We start from the raw sequence: 22,589 nt of genomic DNA on the forward strand, positions 1-22,589 counted from the left end.
TATTCTTGGGCTTCCCTGGTGGCTCAGTAAAGAATCTTTCTGCAATGCAGGAGACCTGGGTTCGATCCCTGGGTTGGGAAGATCCCCTGGAGGAGGGCATGGCACCCCAGTATCGTTGCCTGGAGAATCCCCAGGGACAGAGGAGCCGGGGTGGGCTACAGTCCAGGATCTCAAATAGACACAACTGAGCGACTAAGTACATGCTTTTGAATGCCGGGCAGGAGTCAGGGAACTGGGGGGCTCTGGTAAGACAGGTGTGTCTACACGCACGTGCGAAGCCTTCTCTTATTAGGATATGAACTCAACATTTGATCAACCTTATCAAGCCTCTCCCATCTTCCTGGCCCCACACCCTCCTCTTCGGCTTTATTTGAGCAGACATGGTGACAATAACGGGATTAACAAAAAGCTCTCTGAGGAGGCACCTTCACTCACTCACTCACACACACACACACACACACACACACACACACACACACACGCTGCCTCTGTTACAGCCCTCATGGTGTACTTGTTTGTGTCTGTTGTTTCTGACCTGCGAGTCCATCCACAGCTAGGCCCAAGCCCTTTTTCATCTTCAGGTTCTCCAGGCCTGCCTGCATGTAAACACTCAACCTAAGATGTACTGAAGTAAACCAAAGAGCTAAGTCATCTTGGGTAAGTAACAACTTCTTGGAAACTCCAGTTTTCTCAAGGATAAGATAAGGGGTGTGGGCATAGACTGGCTCTAACTAATGCAAAATACCCTAAATCTTCAGAAAACAAAAGCGCACAGTCTGAACATACATTGTAACTTTTATACATTTCACGCAACAGAAGAATATATATGATTAACCCTGAGGAATATGGCAACTTAAAAAAAAAAAAACCCACTTAATTTTACCATGCAACCTGTTTCTTTGTTAGTCACTGAAATACAAAAGCAGCCTAGGTTTTCAGGAGAGAAAAACTACATACATGCTAGTCATCCTAAAAAAAAAAAGGTATGGGGAGGGAGGGAATGTTAATTCTGACACTTCCTTTTCTCCCCCTGAGACCCTCTATCTGGAATAACATTGACATAACAGAAACAAACAAGACTCTTTACAATGGCTACAGTTTAACAAAGGCGTCTATGGATTTTTACCTTCCTGGGTTTCTGCACAAAAGCAGCAAATGTAAGCACAGTTGCCCCAGCAGCTGGCAAGTTCTCTCCCATACGCGAAGAAGTTGTGGAGCAGCTGGGGAATGCAAGATGCTTTTGAACAAGCTGCTATGTGATCCAAAATAAGGCTGCCTGTTCATCTTCCCCACAATGGAAGCGACAGCCCAGCGCAGGTCTGGCGCATGCCCCGCAGCTGCTTCTTTCTTCCGCCCTGGAAACTCAACAAGTAGCTACAAATGAAGCGAGATGCACAAAAGGGGAGAAACCTCGCTGCTAACCCTTTGCACGCCGTCCCCTGGTTATAGACATGCAGCTCATAGCACCTAAATGGAAAAATCTCTGTATGGCTTTCAAGGGCAATCCCACCCTGGACTCCACTCCATGCCCTTCTTGGTGACAACTTTCACCATTGGGTGGCATCTAATGATGTTATAAGGTCTCCAGCCCTTCACCCAGGATGATTATTTAAAAGATAAATTCAAAAACCAAGAACCAGGAAGCAGCAATGTTCAGGAGGTCTTCATCAACAACTTGACATAGTACACTTAAAAATAGCTATTTCTCCACTTGCATTGGCTAAATCAAAAATCTTCCAAGTTTTTTTTTTTTTTTTTTAACATATGAAATAGTTATTCTGGATGTTCACTCGTGTAGCTTAACTGGACGTAACCAGATCCCTCTCTGCCACCTTCCAAATGTTAGTTTGGCAATCTGGGCATCATACACAGTTGACCATATTTAAGCAAACAGTTATAAAATGTTATCTCAAACTCTCCTCTCTCCCTGATCAATTTTGTGGCTCATCTTTAAACAGACTCCAGAAAATATTCTATTTTCCAAGTATATTCCAGAAAGATTTCTATATTCCCACTTGCCAGGATCAGGCCAGCACAATTTTCAGAGACAGAAGTTTTCTTTAGCATTGTCAGTGGCTAGTGAAGGCACAAAGAGAAGACCTGCTTCCTTGTCTCCAGCTTATTTGGTGGTTTTGAGGGCTTTTTTTTTTTTTTTTTTAAGTCCTGTCCTCTTGGCCACAGGATACTGGCTTTGAATTTAAAAAGAAAGAGGAATAGCTTGAAGGTTGGCCACAAAATTACACATCAGTGACAGGAGGAGGAAAACCGGGTGGTTCCAGAGCTCCTTGTAAATTCCTTGGGCGACTAGACAAAGTTTTCCATCATTACCACTCCCACCCCCAACACAGACACACACATAACACTTGCTGACAAGAAAGAATAGCTAAGTGCATTACCTTGCTACATGAATGAAGAAGATCAAGTTAACTCAACTATTGTACCTCTCCACACAAGGGAAGAGAAGATTCTGTTCTCAAGTCTCCTCATTATTAGTTAACACTTGTTGAGCAGCTACAGTGTTAGGATTCCTGCTACTAAGTGCCTTATATGAAGGGTCACATTTAACCCTTGTAGCTTGAAACCAGGCAATGCTATGATTGTGGTGGTGTTTAGCTGCTAAGTAGTGCCCGATTCTTTGGACTGTGGCCCATGAGGCTCCTCTGCTCATGGGATTTCCCAGTCAAGAATCATGGAGTGGGTTGCTATTTCCTTCTCCAGGAGATCTTCCACACCCAGGGATCAAACCCATGCCTCCTGCTTGGGAGGTGGATTCTCTACCCTTGTACCACCAGGGAAGCCCCAGCATCACACACCTATAGACGGCGGAGGCAGCAGAGGAAGCCGGCCCTTAATCATCACACCTCGCTGTCTGCACAACTGGCAGTGCCCTAGGACATTCTGAGTCAGGACTATCATTCCAGGATTTCAAACAACATTTTTCTCTGAGACAACACACTTTCAGTACACTCAAGACAATACCACCTCCTCATATCATAAACTGGAGTTCAATAAGGCTTAAAGATGTGATGATCCCAGATGCCTAAGAGGAATTGTGTCATAATCTACTAATTATGACTTTAATTAATGAAGGTTGATGCATTTCCAAGGCAAACTTCATTTTAAACACACGTGGCAGCAATGTCAGAGCTTAGATGGGGTAGGAAATGCAGCCCTCTTCCTGCAGGAAGGCCAACAGAGCTGTGAGCTTCCTAGATAGACCTCCTGAGCCCAGGCCCACCTGCCTAACAAGACGCCTGCGGAGGCAAACCGAAGCTGTTTCTGCCTCTCTTCAGTGCTGTCAGATGACTCTAAGCAGTTTAGTTGTCTTATATACCTTAAGCTTTAAACCAAGAGTTGGGGGAGTTCTCTGGTAGCCTAATGGTTAGGGTTCTGACTTTCACTGCCAGAACCCATGGGCCTGGGTTCAATACCTGGTTGGGGAACTGAGATATTCCAAGTTGCTCGCGGTGGCCTAAATAAGCAAACTTGGTTTAGCTGAGGCCCTGAGCGACTGCAAAAGTCAGCCACAGGTGAAGTCAATCTAATCCTAATAACTAACACCATCAAACTGAACCCAGGCTTAGAGCTTGTACCACTGACTGCAATCAACAATCCACAATGCCTCTCCAGGGGTAGCCTTTGGCGTAGGAACTGGGACTAGCAAACGAACGATACTCTTTGGAGCTGGACGGACTCGGCGCTGGAAACCTCTTTGAGCCCGTTTCCCCATCTTTATGATAGAAGTCATCTTTCTGCGGGAGGCTGGGAGGCTTAAGAGTGAATGGTGACGATCCTTCCTAAGTGGATATAAGAGTCTCGTTCAGAAGGCCTCTCCCTACTTCAGAAGGGAGTGGCGGCAGATAAGAAAACGTGAAATCTATCCATCGATTACGGCCGGATACGGTTTCACACCAGAGCAGAGCGCCCCGGGTTTCTCCTGGGCAGCACCTCCTCTGGCGTCCTGCTCCCGGGAAGCGTCTGTCGCACAAGGGAGATGCTGCCCCTGCCATCCCAAGGACAGGTTTGTGCCTAAGCCTGGGGTTTGCACGCTGTGACCACAACCTCGGGGGAGAAGAGGAGCTCTCCTCTTTCTCTCCGCCGTCCTCTCCCCTCGGCGGAACTGCAATTACAACAAACCATCAGGACTGCATCCCAGCTGTAATGCCGACGCCAGAAGCGCTTAAGCCCGCACCTGACCCAGATTGCGGCCTGAACTTGAGCTGCCGGGTCGCTCCCTCACAGTAATGCAATTACCGCCTTCTGGAGCTCCCCTCGGGGTACCGGGGGACCGCCGATGTCACCCAGGGACTAAGCCCCTCCCTTCCGGGAGCCCGCGCGGAGGGGCGTGGCCCGGGGGGCTGGCAGGGCGCGCGGCGCCGGCACTTCCCACCGCTGGGGCGCGACCCAGGGACCCCGAGGAAGGCGCCCGGGGGCCGCTGCTGCCCTCACCCTCCGCCCAGGCGGTGAGACAGGGAGGCCGGCAGTGTCGCAGTTCTGGGCACACGCGTGTCCCTCCCCGGGCCGCCCCTTCCCCGCCCCTCCTCCCAGCCTAACGGGCCGCCCCGCTAACTTCCCGAAACTCCGCGGAGGGGAAGCCTGAGCCGGCCGGTGCCGCGGGGCGGCGCGCGCCCGGGCGCGCCGGGACGGAAGTGGGTGGGAGCGGCGACCGCGCCGCGCCTTTGTTGCTGCTCCGGGACCCCGCAGGCCCCCGCCCCCGGGAGCGCCCCATCGCGGCGGCCCGGGGATCGGCCGCCCCCGGTGCCCCCAGCAGGACCGCCCCAAGCCCAAGTCTAACTAACCTCACCTCCGGCCCCCGGGGGAGGGCGCGCCGCGGCGCGTCCTAGTGTCTGCCCGCCCGAGCTCTGCGCGGCCGATCCCTGCCCTCGGCCACCGCGCGGAGGGACGCTCCTCACCTTCTTTCCGAGCTTCCCCCAGACCTCCCGGGGCACAGCCGCCGCTCCCCGCCCGACTGCCGCTGGGCAGCCTGGACTCTCGACAGCGCCGCGGCCACTCCCTGCCTGCTTTCCCAGAACGAGGACCGGGTCCCCCTCCCGGGATGATTCACAGCTCCTCACCTGGAGCCTCACTCGAGTGCCCTCCCTCCTCTGGCCGGCACGGCGATCGGGAGCGGGCGCCCTCTGCCGGGCCACCGGCCGGAGCTTCCCCGGGCTGGAGCGGGTCGGGAACATGGAGCCCGGCCGAGCGCAGGGACTCCCGCGCCTCCCACCGCGGCCACCCAAGAGAGTAGGGGTCAGCGCGCCGGGACTGTCCTGGGCTGTTATGCACGAGCTGAGCCCGACCCCGGCCCAAGAGGACCAGGGCTGTCCCTGTGCCCCGGGGCCACTGCGCGCGCCACTCGCGGGCCGGCCGGTCCAGCCCTGCTCCCCGGAGGCGTCCTCAGGAACCCACCATTAACCGCGTGTGCAAGACCAGTTAAAAAAAGCCCTGGAAAGTCAGTTTCACTGTGTCAAACAAAGTTTGGGTTCTGATTCTCAGTAGACTTCTTCTGCCCGAATTGAAGGGCCGGAGGCGAGGGTGGTGGCCTTATCACACCCCCGAGTCCTCGGACTGGGAAGATACTTGGGGCAGCTTCAGGGACAGTCGCAGTCCCAGGGGAGCCCAGGTCGGCCGGCGTGTTGCTCCCCAGCCAGGGGGGAGTGGCTGGCCAATGACTCGTTCTTTCGCCCGAGTAAACACACTTCCAGCAGGTGAGCTTACCCGTCTCCCGCTATCCCCGCCTCCGCCCTGCCGCAGATCCAGGGTACAACTTTGGAGAGGGGCCAGGAGGAGCCGAGAGGACACCCACGCTCGAGGGTCCGCGTCCCCAGCCCAGCGGGTTCACCAGCTAGCCCCGACTTCCCGCACTCACCTAGCCGGCGCGCTCGCCCACCTGCCTGCCAGCCGCCGGCTCAGAGTTCCCCGCGGCGACGAGGGTGGCGAGGGGGTGGCTCACTGGTCCTTGGGCGAGCTGGCTTTCGGCGAGGGGCTCGGGAGGGTCTGTCCGGCGCTCGGTCGCCGCAGCTGCCAGAGCAGACGAGTTGCGAGGCGGGTCAGGGCCCAGCGAGCGCCTCCTTCCCCGAGAGCGGGCGCGCGAGTCCCGAAGCGGCGGGCGGGCGCCGGGTATTAATTGTAGGGCCCCCGGGTGTCGGCCGCCGGGCGCTCTGAGTGGCTCGGACCGCGCGCCAGGCCAGCGGGGCCCGGGCGACCCACCCCCTCGGCGCGCACCCGCGCCTGCCGGGGAACGCGCGCGCGCGCGCACGCGTCCGGCGGCTCCGGGCCCCAGGGCTCGCCGCGCTCCCGGGGCTCCAGACCTGCAGCCGCTCTGAGGCCGGAGGGGCGCCACTGACCTTAGAAACCTGGAACTGGAGCTGCGAGTGTCCAGTCGATCCAGGGATAAAACCCAGCAAGGTGTGCGAACTTTGTAGTCACAGGCGCTCCGGGCCCGTTGTCAAGGAGACCGTCCTGGCCCCTCCAGTCACAACTGTGAAAGTCACGTCACCCTCCGACCTGCGGGTCTGGACGGAAGACCTTGCCTTTCTTTCCCTCACCCAAGTGGTTCTCATACTTTACTTTCGCTGATCAGAATCCCCCGCCCACCTCCACCTGAGATTTGTTGAAACACTTGTCGCGAAGCCCCGCCCCACTTTCCGATGCTTTACATCTGCCAGGGCTGAGAACTTGGCGTTTCTAACAAGTTCCCAGGTGATGCTGAGGCAGTTGCAAAGATTAAAGGAGTTAATAAGGTTCGTGGAGTACTTGGTAATCTGCAAAGCAGTAGGTAAATTTAGATTTGTGAAATCCGCACTTGCTATTCGTCTGTTTCACTAGCTTGCGTTGGCATGTGATTTCCATCCAGCCCCTGCTGCTTTTCCTCTGAGTGTTAGACTCTTTTCCTCTTGAGTAGGAGGAACACCATAACACCAAGTTATGCACAGCAGCCCCCATCAGAAGAATGAAAGGTGAGTGTGTTATTGATAGTTTTCTAGGACTGCCTAGTAACTACCACAGGCCATGTGGCCTGGACCACAGAAACTAATCTTTTCACAGATCTGGAGGCTGGAAATCCAAAATCGGGTGTCAGGAAGACTGGTTTCTCCTGAGGGCTCTCTACTCGGCTTGAGGGTGGGGGTCCTCTCTGTCCTTGGCATGGTCTTTTTTCTATTTGTATCTGTCTGTGTCCTAATCTCCTCTTTTAAAGACACCAGTCAGAGTAGATGACAGCCCACCCATGAGACCTCATTTTAAGTAATTTACCTCTTTATAGACCCTGCCTGCAAACACAGTCACATGCTGAAATGCTGGGAGTTAGCACTTCAACAGATGAATTTGACAAGGGGCAGGGGACCACAACTCAGTCCATAACAACAGTGAGCTTCACTGCCCCTAACACCCTAGAAGAAAGCTTGAGCTTCAGCCTCCCCTCCTCCTCATCCCTCTGCCCTCCCCTGGAGCTGGTCTATATGTGGACTCAGGTGCAGTAATTCAAAGCTGGAAGGACTTAAGGCCCAATAATGAAATGGCTCTCCTAGCTCAGGTCCTCAGAAATGCAATCAGTACAACACTCCAGAGTGTCAAAAGGATAGAGCAGAATCTATGAGCAGTTTGGAACCCCCTGCCCGCCAGAAATTTCAAAACCAGCCCTTTACAGTTTGTTAATGACTGAGTAGAGAATCACCCTTACCTTCTTCATTCCGCCTTTGTTGAAGATATGCCCTCTGCCTGGCACCTGTGCCATCTACGGAAGTCTCCTGAAGGAGGGACTGTGTTGGATAAATACAATAAAGACTCTCCACTTCTCCAGCTCTCTGGGAGAGCTCTGGCAGCATTTAAGCTAGGAAAAGCTGGAGGAGCAAAGACAAGGCAGCTTGTGCGGATCCCAGGCTCACCAGACCCAGCTGATCTCTAGCAAATCAGTAATAACCCTGAATCTGGGGCCTTCTCTGAGCCTTATTTCCAATCTTCTGCTGGTTCGAGATCTTTGCCTGTGGCTTCATCTAACACCAGGCTAGACTGCTCCCTAATCTCCATATGCAAGTGGCTATTAAAACCAGTCTGGGTACTCCAAACTCTGCATATGCAGCACTGAACTCCTTTCCAGAAACTTTGTCTCCCCACCTACATCCTCCTGCCAAGTGGTTAGCACAGATGCCCATCCGAGAAGGGACCTACTTTAAGCCACTGGCCGCTGTGTCCTTGATGCCTCACAGAGGGCTCCCTGCTTCTCCATTCCCACCACTATCACCCCAGTAAGGTCCTTTTTACGCTCTCTCCTCTGGGTTTCTGCACTCACCCCCTAACTAGACCTGCTGCCCCAGTCTGCTTCTTGGCCAGCATCATCCACACTGCTCCTCTAGGGATCTTTCAAAACCGGAAACCTCTTTATCCTGTTAGTGGGTTACCTTTAGGTTTCAGGAGAAAATTCAAGCATCTTTGTTCACTTCCTTCTGAAGGCTCATCTCTGACCATCTCCCTATCAGTGCCCTTCACTGGAGTCATAGGGACCACTCTCTCACAATGCCTGCAGACCCAAGAGGGCCCCTACTCTAGAAACACAAACATCTATGACTCTCTCAGTGTATGGAGATAGCGTCACTCCTCTTTTAGCCTCTGCTAGAGAGTCGCCAGGTCTAGGAAGTGCACCCACCGCTTCCTGAATTAGGGAGCACCCCAGGGTGCATCATAGAACTTAGGGCACTGACCAAGAGTCCTGGGTCTTCTGCATCCTCTGTTAAACCATGAGGTTCTGGACGACAAGAACCCCATCTATCCATTTTTGTATGCTCAAGTCTAGACTGGACTGGATGCTCAAAAATAAAAGTTTGCCTTCAGGAATGAATGAATTCTTAGAAATTCAGAGGATTTAGTCAATCTTGGCATCTGTTAGCAAGTATTTTATTTGGAGCAAGCTTCACTTTCTCTGACAATATTTGTGAACTTCCTGCTTGAATTATAGGTTCATTCTCTAGAATCTCTAATTACCTTCTATGCTAAATACCCAGGGATTTTCAGACTGCTGGTCTCGAAATCAATTTTGCGCATAAAAATGAGAATTTTTAAAAAATGAAACAGAATTAGAATTTAAAAATACTTGAGCATATCCTGTCTAGTCAGAGTTAGTATTGTTTTCATGAAATTTTTGTTAACTATAATTGTGAGTTGTATGTGTGTGTGTATCTGTGTGTGTGTACAGGGTTGTTGTGTCATCCTCCCTGTAGGTCCTAGTTAAATGCTAATTATCTTAGCAGGACTGGAGTTGGGCTCACCGGAGGACACATATTTATAGAGACACTGGAAAGGGGAATCATTAAGCAAAGGACATTTTCTGGAAGGAAATTCTGAGCCAGGCTTTTAATCCAGCAATTGTCCAGTGGAGAGTAAAACATAGGGCTCTTTTTGCACACAGTAGGTGCCACATCAGTGCTTTGATTGACTGGTCTGTGTGTGGAGATGTGTGGGAAGTTCTCTTGGCTGGAGTCTGTCAAGGAGTCATGAGAAATGAGATCAGTGACTCGGAGCAGAGGAGAGAGGCCTGGGCTGTGGCCAGACCTGGCCCCAAGGTTTCCAGACATGAGCAGGAGGTGCTGTGACATGGGATTTCTTAACCCGGTTTTCATCATGAATGTTCCGAGATCAAATGTGATGAAGTTAACCTTTGCTGAAATAAAAATACCATTTTCCCTGGGTTAGAGTGGGAGATGTAATGTTCAAACAATGAATTCAGATGAAAAGTTGAATTTTTCTCATCTCTGGTAGCTGACTTGTCTGGAACTTCCATGGAGAGAAGGGCCAAAATGTGATAGGATTATGTAACAGGGAGAAGTAACAAGTGGCCCTGATAAAACTATAACCTTGAGAGTTCTGCCAAATGTTTCCATCTGTATTAAATGCCTTTTACTGAGTAACCTAGATCCAGCCCACAAACATTTAGAAGACAGTGTTCTCACTCCCTAAAGTTTAGAATCTGTAAAAGAAGGTTGCTGTGTAAATAAAGAATACACATTATTGCTACCATGTTTTTTCATTGTTTAAGTCATGCTGATCTGAACAGATGAAAAGAATAAATACTTGGGCCAGCAGGATGTAGACAAGATTGGGGGAAGGTTGTTAACCTTAAAAATTTTTTTAAGATTTCTGATTGAGGTAACCTTAGTTTATAACATTATATGTTTTATGTGCACAACATTCTGTTTCTGTTTTGATCTACCCTACTGCATGCTCACCACCAAAAATTTAGTTTCCATTGATTGTCATACAGCTGATCTCTCTTACCCCTTCCTCTCTGTTGTCTGTATCTACATGTTTGCTTTTGTTTGATTTGTCTACTTATTTTGTTTTGTTTTTTATATTTCCATATATGAGTGAAATCATATGGTAGTGAGATAAGATTTTTAAAAAGAGAAACAAATAGACTGGACCAGAGATAGCCAAAATTATAATGAAAAAGAAATTGTAGAGGACAGTCTCTATTCTCTTGCTTCTCAATAGAAATACAGTTGGCCACAAATATTATAGAATTATATTTTAGATTTGAAAGGTGGACAAAATCTGAAAGAAATCAAACTGTAGCAAGCATGAGTTTTAACCAAAGTTTAAAATGGGTTCCAGATTCTTCTTTCAGCTTTTTAAAACACACACACACACACACACACACACACACACACACCCCAGGATGGGTTAGAAAAAAATGTGGTTTCAAAAAAATTCCTGGGGACTGAAATATTCTTTGATATTATTTATAACACTGGCCAAGTCTCAACCATCTAAACTAACTAGATGGCTGTTAGTTGAACTTTTCCCCTAAATACAGAGAAGATTCTTTGTCCATATATCACCCTCCACTCCTTATTCTGTGTAATTTTATAAGTAATAAACCCTTCTTTAATTTCTTGAAAATCAGTGGTGGTTTGGGTGCCAATAGGAGTATTTAACTAAAATTACCAATAAAAACTGAAAATGTAGATGGGGCAGAACTAGTTTAACAGAAGTTGCTAAATTCCTTCAAAATAGTCCATTTTCTAGTTCATCACTGTATTTACCTGCTTCTCCATCCTCTGAGAGTTGCAGAGCCAACCTGCTTGGATTCAAAGCTGTATTACCTTTGAATTACTTTTAACCTCTCTGTTCCTCAGTTTCCTTAGCTATAAGTTGTGGGTAACAAGAGTACTCCCTTCTGAATACTTTTATAAAAAAGTTAGACAGTGTGATTGACAAGGGGTTAATAGCCAAAATATATAAACAGCTTACACAACTCAATAAAATAAAAAACCTAAATAACCCAATAAAAACATAGGCAGAAGACCTAAATAGACATCTCTCCAAGGAAGATGTACAGATAGCCAACAGGCACACAAAAGATGCTCAGCATCACTAGTTATCAGAAAAATGCAAATCAAAATCACAATAAGTTATCACCTCACACTGGCCAGAATGGCTATCATCAAAATGTCTAAAAGCAACAAATGCTGGAGAGGGTGTGGAGAGAAGGGGACTCTCCTACACTGTTGGTGGGAATGCAAATTGGTGCAGCCACTATGGCAAACAGTATGAAGGTTTCTTAAAAAACTAAACATAAAGTTACCATATGATCCTGCAATCCCACTCCTGGGTATATATTCAGAAAAGACAAAATCTCTAATTTGAAAAGATACATACGCCCAATGTTCATAGTAGCACTATTGACAATTGTCAAGATATGGAAGCAACACAAGAGTCCATCAACAGATAAATGGATAAAGAAGATGTTGTATATATGTGTTCTCAGCCACTCAGTCATGTCCAGCTCTTTGCGACCCCATGGACTATAGCCTGCCAGACTCCTCTGTTTGTGGAATTTTCCATGCAAGAATACTGGAGAGTGTTGCCATTTCCTACTCCAGGGGATCTTCCTGACCCAGGGATTGAACCCACGTCTGTTGTGTCTCCTGTGTTGACAGGCAGATTCTTTACCACTGTACCAGCTGGGAAGCCCATAAAAGAATGAGATGATGACATGAGCAGCAACATGGATGGATGAAGAGATTATCATACTGAGTGAAGTGAGTCAGACAAAGACAAGTACTATATGAAATCATTTATATGTAGCATCTAAAAAAACAATACAAATGAATCTATATACAAAACAGAAACAGACTCACAGACATAGAAAACAACCATATGGTTATCAAACGGGAAGGAGGGGGAATAAATTAGGAGTATGGGATTATAGAGACAAACTACTGTACATAAAGTAGATAAGCAATAGGGAACTATATTCAACAACTTCAAATAACCTATAATGGAAAATAATCTGAAAAAAAACATAACTGAATCACTTTGCTGCACCCCGGAAACTAACATACTATTGTAAATGAACAATACCTTGGGTTTTTTTTAATGCACATATTATGTGACCCAGAAAGTTAAATGAGAAAAATAAAATTTAGGATAATCCCTCTAATATGGTAAGTTCTTCATAAACAGTGACTATTGTTAATTATTATACATGAAAACTTCACCCATCATTCTCTTAGTTCATCACTTCTTTGCTCGAGAACCACTTTGGACCTTGTCAATGTTGTCAGTAGTCTGGATGCTGGGATGGCCCCACTCAGGCATCATCTCAAGCATTTCACTTGTTTGTTGCAACAAATTTTTCAGCTCCTGCCTGTGCTGGACCCTCAGGAGAAATCAGTAGGCAGCATCTTTGTACTTGTGGTAACAAAGGAAACAGTTACTATGTGTCACCACCAACAGGTAAAGTCTGAAGATGCTTGAGTTATTTTTTTTTTTAATTTAAAAACACTGAGTCTTCACTGCTGTGCAAGGGTTTTCTCTAGTTGTGGGAAGCCAGGGCTCCTCTCTAGTTGCAGTGTGTGGGCTTCTCATTTCAGTGGCTTCTCTTGTTGGTGCATGGGCTTAGTTACCCCATGGCATATGGAATCTTCCCAGACCAGGGTTCAAACCCGTGTCCCCTGCATTGGCAGGTGGATTATTAACCACTGGACCACCAGGAAAGTCCCTCGAACTATATTTCTATATTGCCTTTCCCAATAGATGGTAACCCCCTTGAGGGCTGACTCTAGTGCCCTGACTGGAAGGAAATTTACTTTGCCCTGGGTTTCCTTTCTGGAGTAACCCCCAAAATCCCTTGGGTTGTTCAGATGATGCTCTGTCCCCTGTCATCTGTTGAGACCCTCAGTGTGCCTCTCAAAACTGATCTCTACAAACTCCGACTTCTAGACACATGAGGGGTTAAGCTCAGGAATGGTGCCTTGGTGCTTGGATCCAAGCAGAGACACAAGACATAAAGACAGAGCTGCCGGAGGGGGGGACCCACAAGGGGTTAAGTCATGACAGATGCATAGAAATTACCTGATGAAGAAAGAAAGAAAGAATACCCCAGGGAGACATTCTATTAGCATTTCAAGAGTATCACACATGAATTATTAGCTTCATTATTCTACCAGCACAAAACCACCTAGGTGGCCTTGAAAATACCATCCCACCTCCTGTATCATGGTCTAGCAATGGGTCCTGCTTCCACTGGGCTGATGAGAGCTGACTGCTTCACATCGAACCCTGGGCTCATCCACTCCCCACACTGGTGCTTGTCCAATAGTGATGGACCTACCACTATCCAACACCCATCTGTGCTGCTTTGAAAGTTTCCTAAACTCCTTATAAATTCAATCTCACCCCGAGCCCATATGCCTTAATTTAAGCGCTTTCCCTCCAGTTATATTCCTGGCGAGACAGGAAACAGCCTCGTGTTGATGGTGGTGGAGATAAGACTCCTTCTTTCAGGGAGTTGGGATCTTCATGCAGAGAGCAGACTTTTTTTTTTAATCACCCCTCTCCCCCCAACCCCTCCCCCCCGGTTTATTAAAAACAGGCCTTTGATGCTCCTTATCAAATTTTGCCAAACTCTAAACCAGGGCTTTATTTCATATGACAGGATGAAAAATAAGTAATCCTCCCCTTTGCCTTGAATTAGAACAACACAGGAAATAAAAGACTAGCCACGCAGTCAGAGGCCTGCAGAGCCCTTTCCTGGTGAGGATGTAAATCTGAGATGTGTCCCCGACTCTAACCTGATCTGCTTTGGAGAAGATGATGTAAGAAAAGGCTTAAAGAAACCCAACTCCAGAAGATGCAAGCCAAGAGGCTTGCTCAGCTGGGACAGAAAGTGCAATGGATCCTTGCAAGGGGGTCACCCGACATGATGGAGATCACAGGGCCTCGCCTACCAGGCTTGGACATGGTCTGTTGTGCTCGGCGGGCACAACCAGAGGGCTCACGGTCAAGTGACATGACTGTCTTATGACCTGGTCCTGGAAATTGCGGTTATATCCCAGAGGCACATCCCTCAAGGGGGCTCAAAGAGAACCAGCAGGAAATCTGTGCTGAAGATCAAAATCTGGGGTTAATCACGGGTCTTAAGAATAGTGCTTTTCTCCAGACAGTGTAATAGATCTTCCTGAGAGATTAAGGCGACAGCTGCAGAGCTGGCCAGGGACCTGCCTGTTTTGCAGGCAGGTCCAGGGCCCATGGCTGGGTTGTGGGGGGTCATGGCCAGGCTGGGTGGTGGACCTTAGGCATCATGCTCACCTTCTGATTGCTGCTGCTACTGGGTTCTTGCCACCCCACCAATCCACGGTGCCAGTTATCCAGACTCTGCCCCTCCTCCCCCCACCACCACCCTTCATTTCTCCAGTTAATAGTCAGATAGTATTGGTTAGGCTGCTTTCAGCTAAAAGTAATAGTCCTCTTCCTGTTAGCTTAAAGAACGACACTCCATTATGGGACATGCGGAGTGTTTTAGGACTCGCTCAGTTTGGGGGCTTTAAATCTGTTTCCCTGTGGGCTCTTTTTGCATGCTTCATCCTCAGGCTGGGGGCAACAAGATGCTGCAGCTGTTTGCAGACCTCATGTCTGTGCTTGACAGTATCTATGAGAAGAAAGTAAAAGTCACTTCTGGAAAGTCTTGAAGAAGACGGAGAAATGAATTTCCCCTGAGCCCCCAGATACTCGAAGCCTTCGTTTGTATGCCATTGGCCCCAATTACATGTGCTCTTTCCTAAGTCAGTCACCAGCAAGAGGGGCAGAACCCGCCTTGACCAATCAGGCCACCCTGGTGTGGAGGGCATCAGTCACGTTCCCCTGAGGCCCAATGACTATGGGGGGAGGGGAGAGACCTGAACAAAACCAAAAAAAGGGATGGGAAGGCTGCTGAGCAGATGGTTATGTTGTCCTCTGCCAGAGGGTATGTATTTATTATAATTTTAAATAATAAAGCTATGGTAATTGTTATGCTTTCTCTCAGTTATTCTGTCTCTCTGCCTTCTGGCACGGAACAGAGCTGACCTTCTTGACCCCCTGTGACACCAGATCTGGCCAGTGAGCTGTGAACTGAAGTGTGTGTGTGTGTCTTCTGGGCCAGAGCATGTTACTGCCTGCTCTAGTTTCTCCAGGCAGTTCTTTTCTGCTGCCCCCTGGAACCAGGAATGGTCCAGACAATGGCCGCCCCATCAACCTTGTCCTGGAGTGAGGAGCAGAGCCTTCAGGCCCCTGCAAAGGGCAAGTGGCAAGATAAAGGAAAAAAAAAAAACACAGTTCAATACTTGGAGAGAATTTGTTAGTCAAGCCAAAGCCAGGTGTGTTTCTACTACTAATTACACAATAGCTTACATTTACTGAGTGTTTCCTGCCTTCTAGGCATGTGATAACACAGTGTCGCTAACTTCAGTGGATAGGAAGAATCAGGGGTGGTGGGGTCTTTGTCCAACTACCCAAGCCCCCAAGATGTCTTCACTCCTAGGCATTTGTACCAATTGGTACTTGTCTAAGGATGTATCTATGTATGGGTTGCCCATCTACCCAACAGATAAATGTCCTAAGGATTGTGGAGCAGAGAATGAGTACCAGTGCCTGTGAGGAGTCTTCAGAAAGAGATCAGGAACACTCAGGTGTATACACAGGTCCCATGAATACTGGGACTTCAGTAAGAGGAGAAAGGGGGAAATGGGCCACTGGAATAAAATTCTCTGTGGTTCTCTTGTGCTTCTGCACATCTTGTGATCAACGTACTGAGCACTTTTTGTTCCAAACACCTTGTCAAGGACGTTTGTGTAGCAAACAGTTTGGAGCCTAGAGATAATGCCTCCCCCAGAGCAAACAGCAAGTTTGCCTACCCCGTTGAAAAGTAGAGATAGTATCTTTCTCTGAAGCAAAGGCAATTATATTTCCTTTCCGGTATAACAAAGACGTCTTCCTCCACAGCAAAGCAGCCATGCTTAATGCCATTATAAAAGAGTTGGGCTCCTCAAGTACAGGATTCCTCTGCTGTAATGCAACACACTGCGTGTGTAGCTCTCATCATTTATGGGAATTGATACTTCAATGCAAAAAATTCTGATATGCCAGTTACTGCTATTGCTATGGGTAAAATAGACAGTCTTTGTCTCTGACCCAGCAGTCTCATGTCTCCTGGCAGCACTTATGAGACTGTGGCTGGCTAACTTTCTAGCTTGCCAGTAGTGTAAATCTCAAATCCTTCATAATTCCTGACACATGTGGTCGTTTATGGACAAGTAACACTCCAAATTAAGCATATGGAGAGAAGTTAAAGGGAAACCTTTTTTATTGCAGGAATCTCTCAGAGAAATTGACCTTTTTCCTAGTAATATCGCTTATATTCCTTTCTTAAACAGGGTAGACTTGGATGATTAAAAATCCCAAGATCAGGTACAGCCCTCAGGCTGGGTTACAGACGTGCTCAGTTGCTCTTCTCTATTAGGAGAATGTTCTCTAGAATCTTCACATCCACCTGAGAATCTAAGCAACCAGTTTGTGAAAATAAACCAGAAAGCTATCCAGGAATATCATTCTCAAACTGTCTGATCTAAGATCTGCTCTAATAGCCCCTGCTTTCTGTCTTCAAATATCAGAAAACCTTGGCATTCCAAGTTCCAAATTGAAAGTGAAATTGCTCAGTGAGAATTTGATTTGAACAGAGTGTGGAATTGATTCTAAGGGTTTGGTATAAGTTTAAGATCTAACTTATATGTCACCTACTATGTCACAAATGATGAAAACATATTACAGACAACCAGGGTTCAAAGAACAATGGATTTTGCAGAATTCTTTACTCCCAGGTACACATTTCTCCCCACGATTCAGTGTCAAAAGTTTAAGTAATTCCTTATAAGACACTACGGAGTTATAACTGTTATGCCCGATGTCCGAATCCCCGAGCGGGAAGAGAGAAAGCTACCAAGAGACAATGCAAAACGCAAGAAGGAAGTTTATTGCTAGCTCGAGCTAGGGCCCCCGCTGTGTCCAACGCAGTGGCGCACAGGCTGAGAGCCCCGAGCCCGGTTTTTCTACCCATATTTATAGGCCATCCAATTTCAAACATAAGCAGGGGTCAATTAGCGAAGCGGATTGGTTACATGTTCGCGCGCGCGGGACTTTTCCGAAAACAAGTTCTGATTGGCTGTATCTGGGTGGCCTGATAATCGTCCTAGTTGCCAGAGGAGGGTCTTTCCCTTCCCGCCTCTGTCTCCTATCATGGCGTTATGTTTGCTCTTCCTACATTCCGTTTGTTCTTCCTACAATAACATGTCAGAGATAAGGGTGCAAATGTATGTTTACCATTGCAAAAAGCAAAGGCCAAAATAAGACAACCTGCATGGAATTGAAACCATCCAGAAAATAATTTTTAGTTCCATCCAAATGACTGAGTCAGACTTCAATGGTTAATTTTATAAATGAGTCTCCATTGTGTCAATCTGTCTGTCCATCATAGATTACCTGAACCTGTGAGATGTGCTGGGGGGAACCTCTTAAGAGTAAAAATGAATCATCACTATGGTATTTCTGCAAGACCTCAATCCATTTATTTTCTGGTATTAAGTTCATTTATTCATTAATTCAATCTGAATAATTTCCCAAATACTTATTAATATGTCAAGCTAGAACAGATATAGTCCCTGCCCTTAGAAATGTTCACTCAGGAATGGTTTGACTTTGAAATATGTTAAGTGTTGTGAAGAAAAAGTAAATAGTGTTGTGAAAGCTTATAATAGGAGCCTTATCCAATTTTGGAAGGCTCAAGAAAGACTTCCCTGAAGATGGGACATTGGAGCTGAAATCTCAAGGCTTTATTTAAAGGGATTTACTACGCAAAGAAGTTGGGGATGGAACAAGGGTGGCAAGGGGAGCTGAGAAGATTATTCCAGGCTGAGAGAGAAGCATGTCCAAAGGTCTGGTGGCAGATGGATCCTTGCTACTTTTAGGGCATTGAAAAGGTCAAGTCCCAAATCTGGGACCATTTGAACAACAAAATACATAATGACAGCAATAGATTATATCATAAAATAAAACAAATATCCACCAAGCTAGTGATAATCAACAAATAAATAAGTAAGTAAATGAGAAGAAAAGCTATTTTTTACAATAGGATTCCAGTTAATAAATGTAAAAAGGATAATGGACATAGAAAATCACCATTTGAAGAACACAACACTAATAATTATTAGTGTTGCATGAATGAATGAATGCATGCATGAATCATCAGTTGGTGATAAAATTGGCAGATAAAACTATGATGAGAAACCTCATACTTATATAGATTCAAAATCTCTCTTCTCCCCATCCCTCCAGTAAAGAGTAACTTTATGATGCAGACACCATTTTAACCAAGGACTCAAAGTTAACATCACCATGATGAGACATGAATATCACGTACCTCCTGAGGCAATACACTGAGAAGGGACACAACATCACTTCTGTGATATTCTTGCCAAATTATGTGTAACCTGGGTTTAAACATGAGAGAAAAGCAGACAAACCCAAACTGAGATTCAGGCTACTAGATAACTGGGCTGTGTTCTTCAAGACTGTCAAGGTCATGAACCACAAAGGAAGGATGAAGAACAGCTTCAGATTGGAGACGTGGTACCCTTAGGCAATGAGCAGTGATCACCCAATCCTGAACCTACTGTTGAAATTCAAGTAAGGTCTGTAGATTAGTTAGTAGTTTTGCTTGTTGTGAACAAAAATGTCTCTTGCCGTATCAGTAAAGAAAGGATGTTGCAGCCACTGCAGCCTCCCTCAATGGTGTACCCTGAGAGCACTCAGGATGGAGAGAAAGGGGATACTGCCCTAGATAGTTAAGACTCAGATGAAAGGAATCATTTTGATAAGCTCAGACTCTTGTATCTTCCCATACATAGAAAAGCACTAACTTCATTCATTTAAGATGTCTGTTTTTCTTTAATCAGCAGTAATATTTGATGTTCAATTACCCGGTTTTTGCAACAAAACCTCCTATATACCCTGACTCCTCTCTTGTCTCCCTGGAGCAGTCCTTCAGAGTATCTGAGAGGCTGTATCCCACACTTAAGTCCTCCATAAGTCCACCTAGTAAAACATAATTCTCAACTTTAAGGTTGTGTATTTTATTCAGTCAACAACATTAATGTTAATTCCCTGGTTTTGATAATTATACTCTGGTTATGTAAGATGTTCACATTTAGGGAAGCTGAGTGAAGCACAGATGAAAAATCTTTGCACTATTTTTGCAACGTTTTGCATGTCTGAAATTATTTCAAAATGAGCAGCTAAAGAAATAATGAGTTAAAGGAAAAAAATGAGTCAGCTGAAACATAGAAAGTGACAAGAGGCTGGCGAGGTGGCAGCTTGAGCCAGCACAGGGATTTGTAGGCAATGTTGGAGATTTCAGTCTTCACTCCAAGAAGAAAGGAAAACATTGAGTGGTTGAGTGGTTGAGTGGTTGAAAGCAGCGTAGAGAGGAATTAGACTGGCATTTTCCAGCCATCACACTGGCTGCCATGAGGAAAATGAGTTCGAGGCAGGCTGAAACATGTGGGGAGATCAGAAACAGGACATTGCAAGAGAGCAGGAGAGAGGATGCTGCAAGCTTGGTCCAGGGTGATGACAGCCTGAATGGATGAACATGATGAGATTCTTGAGACACTTAGGAAATATAATCATAGAGTGACGTGGCGTGGAGAAGGACCAGGACGTGGGCGTCCAGGATAAGTATCCATGTCTGGCTTGCCTGACTAAAGGAACAGAGAAGCTGTTCACCAGAGGGAGCACATATGCTGATGCGGAGGAATCTTTGCACAATCTGCATGAATATTCCTCTGTTTCTTTAACTGGTAGACACAGCCAGCCCCACAGGTCCAGCTAACAGGAAGTGGCTGTTAGTCAACTACCTGGGCTCTACAAGTGGGGAGGAGGCCCTGTGCTTTCAGTTCTCCAACTGGTCTTTCTTTGCTCTTTTCCTTAATTGGGCTATATTCTGAACTTTATGCACAGTGCATGAATGCTACAGAGTTCTTCTCCTCCTTTTCTGCAACATGTGCATACTCAGTTGCTCAGTTGTGTCTGACTCTGTGACCCCATGGACTGCAGCCCACCAGGCTCCTCTGTCCATGGGATTTTTTAGGCAAGCCTACTGAAGTGGGTTGCCATGCCCTACTCCAGGGGATCTTCCCTACCCAGGGATCGAACCCACATCTCCTACGTCTCCTCCACTGGCAGGCAGATTCTTTACCACTGAGCCTCCTGTGAAGCTTTCTGAAGTGCCCCTCCTATCAAAAGTCCCCAAGCCCTACCGTACAGTCTATTTCTGATGGTTCTTTCAAAAACTTACTTGTTGGTTCTCCTGTTAACTGCTGGGTAATGATTGACTTAGGGGCATCTCCATTTTAATGATGAATTGAAGCATTTGCATTAGAACCAGTTGCAAATTGTGGAACAATAGTACTGTGGCAGGAAGTATCAGTTCCAAAGGGCCCCGCAGGAAGCAGTCATATTCCAAATGATCCCGTGTCATTAGAACTGTTTTCCCCATACAGAGAGGTACACTGTCCTCCATCAATAACCCGGTCCGAGTTAACTGGTAATGAGAGGGAATTCGGAGGGAGGCTATCCATCTCATTATTGCTAATCAGAATGTACAGTGATTCAGAGAAACTGCCCAGGAAGTCCAAGTTGCTTAAAGGAAGAACTTCTTTCTTCCCTCTTCCCCCAGGTTTGTGGACCACGGTTCAAAAACCCTGAATTCCTCTTTCCAGAGTCAGACTAACTGAATCTGAATCTCTAAGTTGACTAAATTAACTTGCTGGTGCTCCATGATCTTAGCTAGCTTCTGTCTGAGCCTTTGTTCTTAGGAAAAGCTGTTTCTTAGGCAGTATTTCAAAACTATACACATTTTTCATGAATTTCTTCCAGTAGTTTACCAAGTTCTTCCAGAGAGCATTCGCACCCCACTCCAGTACTCTTGCCTGGAGACGCCCATGGATGGAGGAGCCTGGTAGGCTGCAGGCCATGGGGTTGCTAAGAGTTGGACATGACCGAGCGACTTCACTTTCACTTTTCACTTTCATGCATTGGAGAAGGAAATGGCAACCCACTCCAGTGTTCTTGCCTGGAGAATCCCAGGGACGGGGGAGCCTGGTGGGCTGCCATCTATGGGGTCGCACAGAGTCGGCCACGACTGAAGTGACTTAGCAGCAGAGGAGCCTCAAAAACCATGAAATACTTAGGGACAAACTTAACAAAATAGGCACAACACCTGAAAAATGAAAATTAAACAGTGTTTTAGAGAGAAATGAAGGAGACCTAAATGGAGCAAATATTACATTCCTGCATTGGAAGATATTGTTTTCATATTGATTCTTTCCAAACTGATCTATAGAATTGATTGCACTCTCAATAAAAATTCCAGCTGCTTTTAAAAATATATAAATTGATAAACTGACTCTAAAATTAATATAGAAGTGCAAAAGATCTATAAAAGTAGCTAAAACAGTTTTGAAATAAAAGAGCAAAGTTTCAGGCAACTCCTGCAGCTCAATTTCAGAAAAATAAATGACCCAATCAAAAAATGGGCCAAAGAACTAAACAGACATTTCTCCAAAGAAGACATACAGATGGCTAACAAACACATGAAAAGATGCTCAACATCACTCATTATCAGAGAAATGCAAATCAAAACCACAATGAGGTACCATTACATGCCAGTCAGGATGGCTGCTATCCAAAAGTCTACAAGCAATAAATGCTGGAGAGGGTGTGGAGAAAAGGGAACCCTCTTACACTGCTGGTGGGAATGCAAACTAGTACAACCGCTATGGAGAACAGTGTGGAGATTTCTTAAAAAACTGGAAATAGAACTGCCATATGACCCAGCAATACCACTTCTGGGCATACACACCGAGGAAACTAGGTCTGAAAGAGACACGTGCACCCCAATGTTCATCGCAGCACTGTTTATAATAGCCAGGACATGGAAGCAACCTAGATGCCCATCAGCAGACAAATGGATAAGGAAGCTGTGGTACATATACACCATGGAATAGTACTCAACCATTAAAACGAATTCATTTGAATCAGTTCTAATGAGATGGATGAAACTGGAGCCCATTATACAGAGTGAAGTAAGCCAGAAAGATAAAGACCAATATAGTATACTAAAGCATATATATGGAATTTAGAAAGATGGTAACAATAACCCTATATGCAAAACAGAAAAAGAGACGCAGATGTACAGAACAGACTTTTGGACTCTGTGGGAG

General features: G+C 46.4%; 1 long non-coding RNA gene across 1 annotated transcript in view; it reads right to left on the reverse strand.

Moving 5' to 3' along the window:
- LOC139036611 (uncharacterized) overlaps window positions 1-5,062 on the reverse strand; it is a 51,346-nt gene extending 46,284 nt beyond the window's left edge. The window contains exon 1 of the long non-coding RNA XR_011489430.1: window positions 4,914-5,062. This is a non-coding gene — a long non-coding RNA (uncharacterized lncRNA). The remainder of the gene's footprint in view (window positions 1-4,913) is intronic.
- Between the last annotated feature and the right edge of the window lie 17,527 nt (window positions 5,063-22,589).

The sequence above is a fragment of the Odocoileus virginianus genome, chromosome 9 (genome assembly GCF_023699985.2).
Source record: "Odocoileus virginianus isolate 20LAN1187 ecotype Illinois chromosome 9, Ovbor_1.2, whole genome shotgun sequence".
NCBI lineage: Eukaryota > Metazoa > Chordata > Mammalia > Artiodactyla > Cervidae > Odocoileus > Odocoileus virginianus.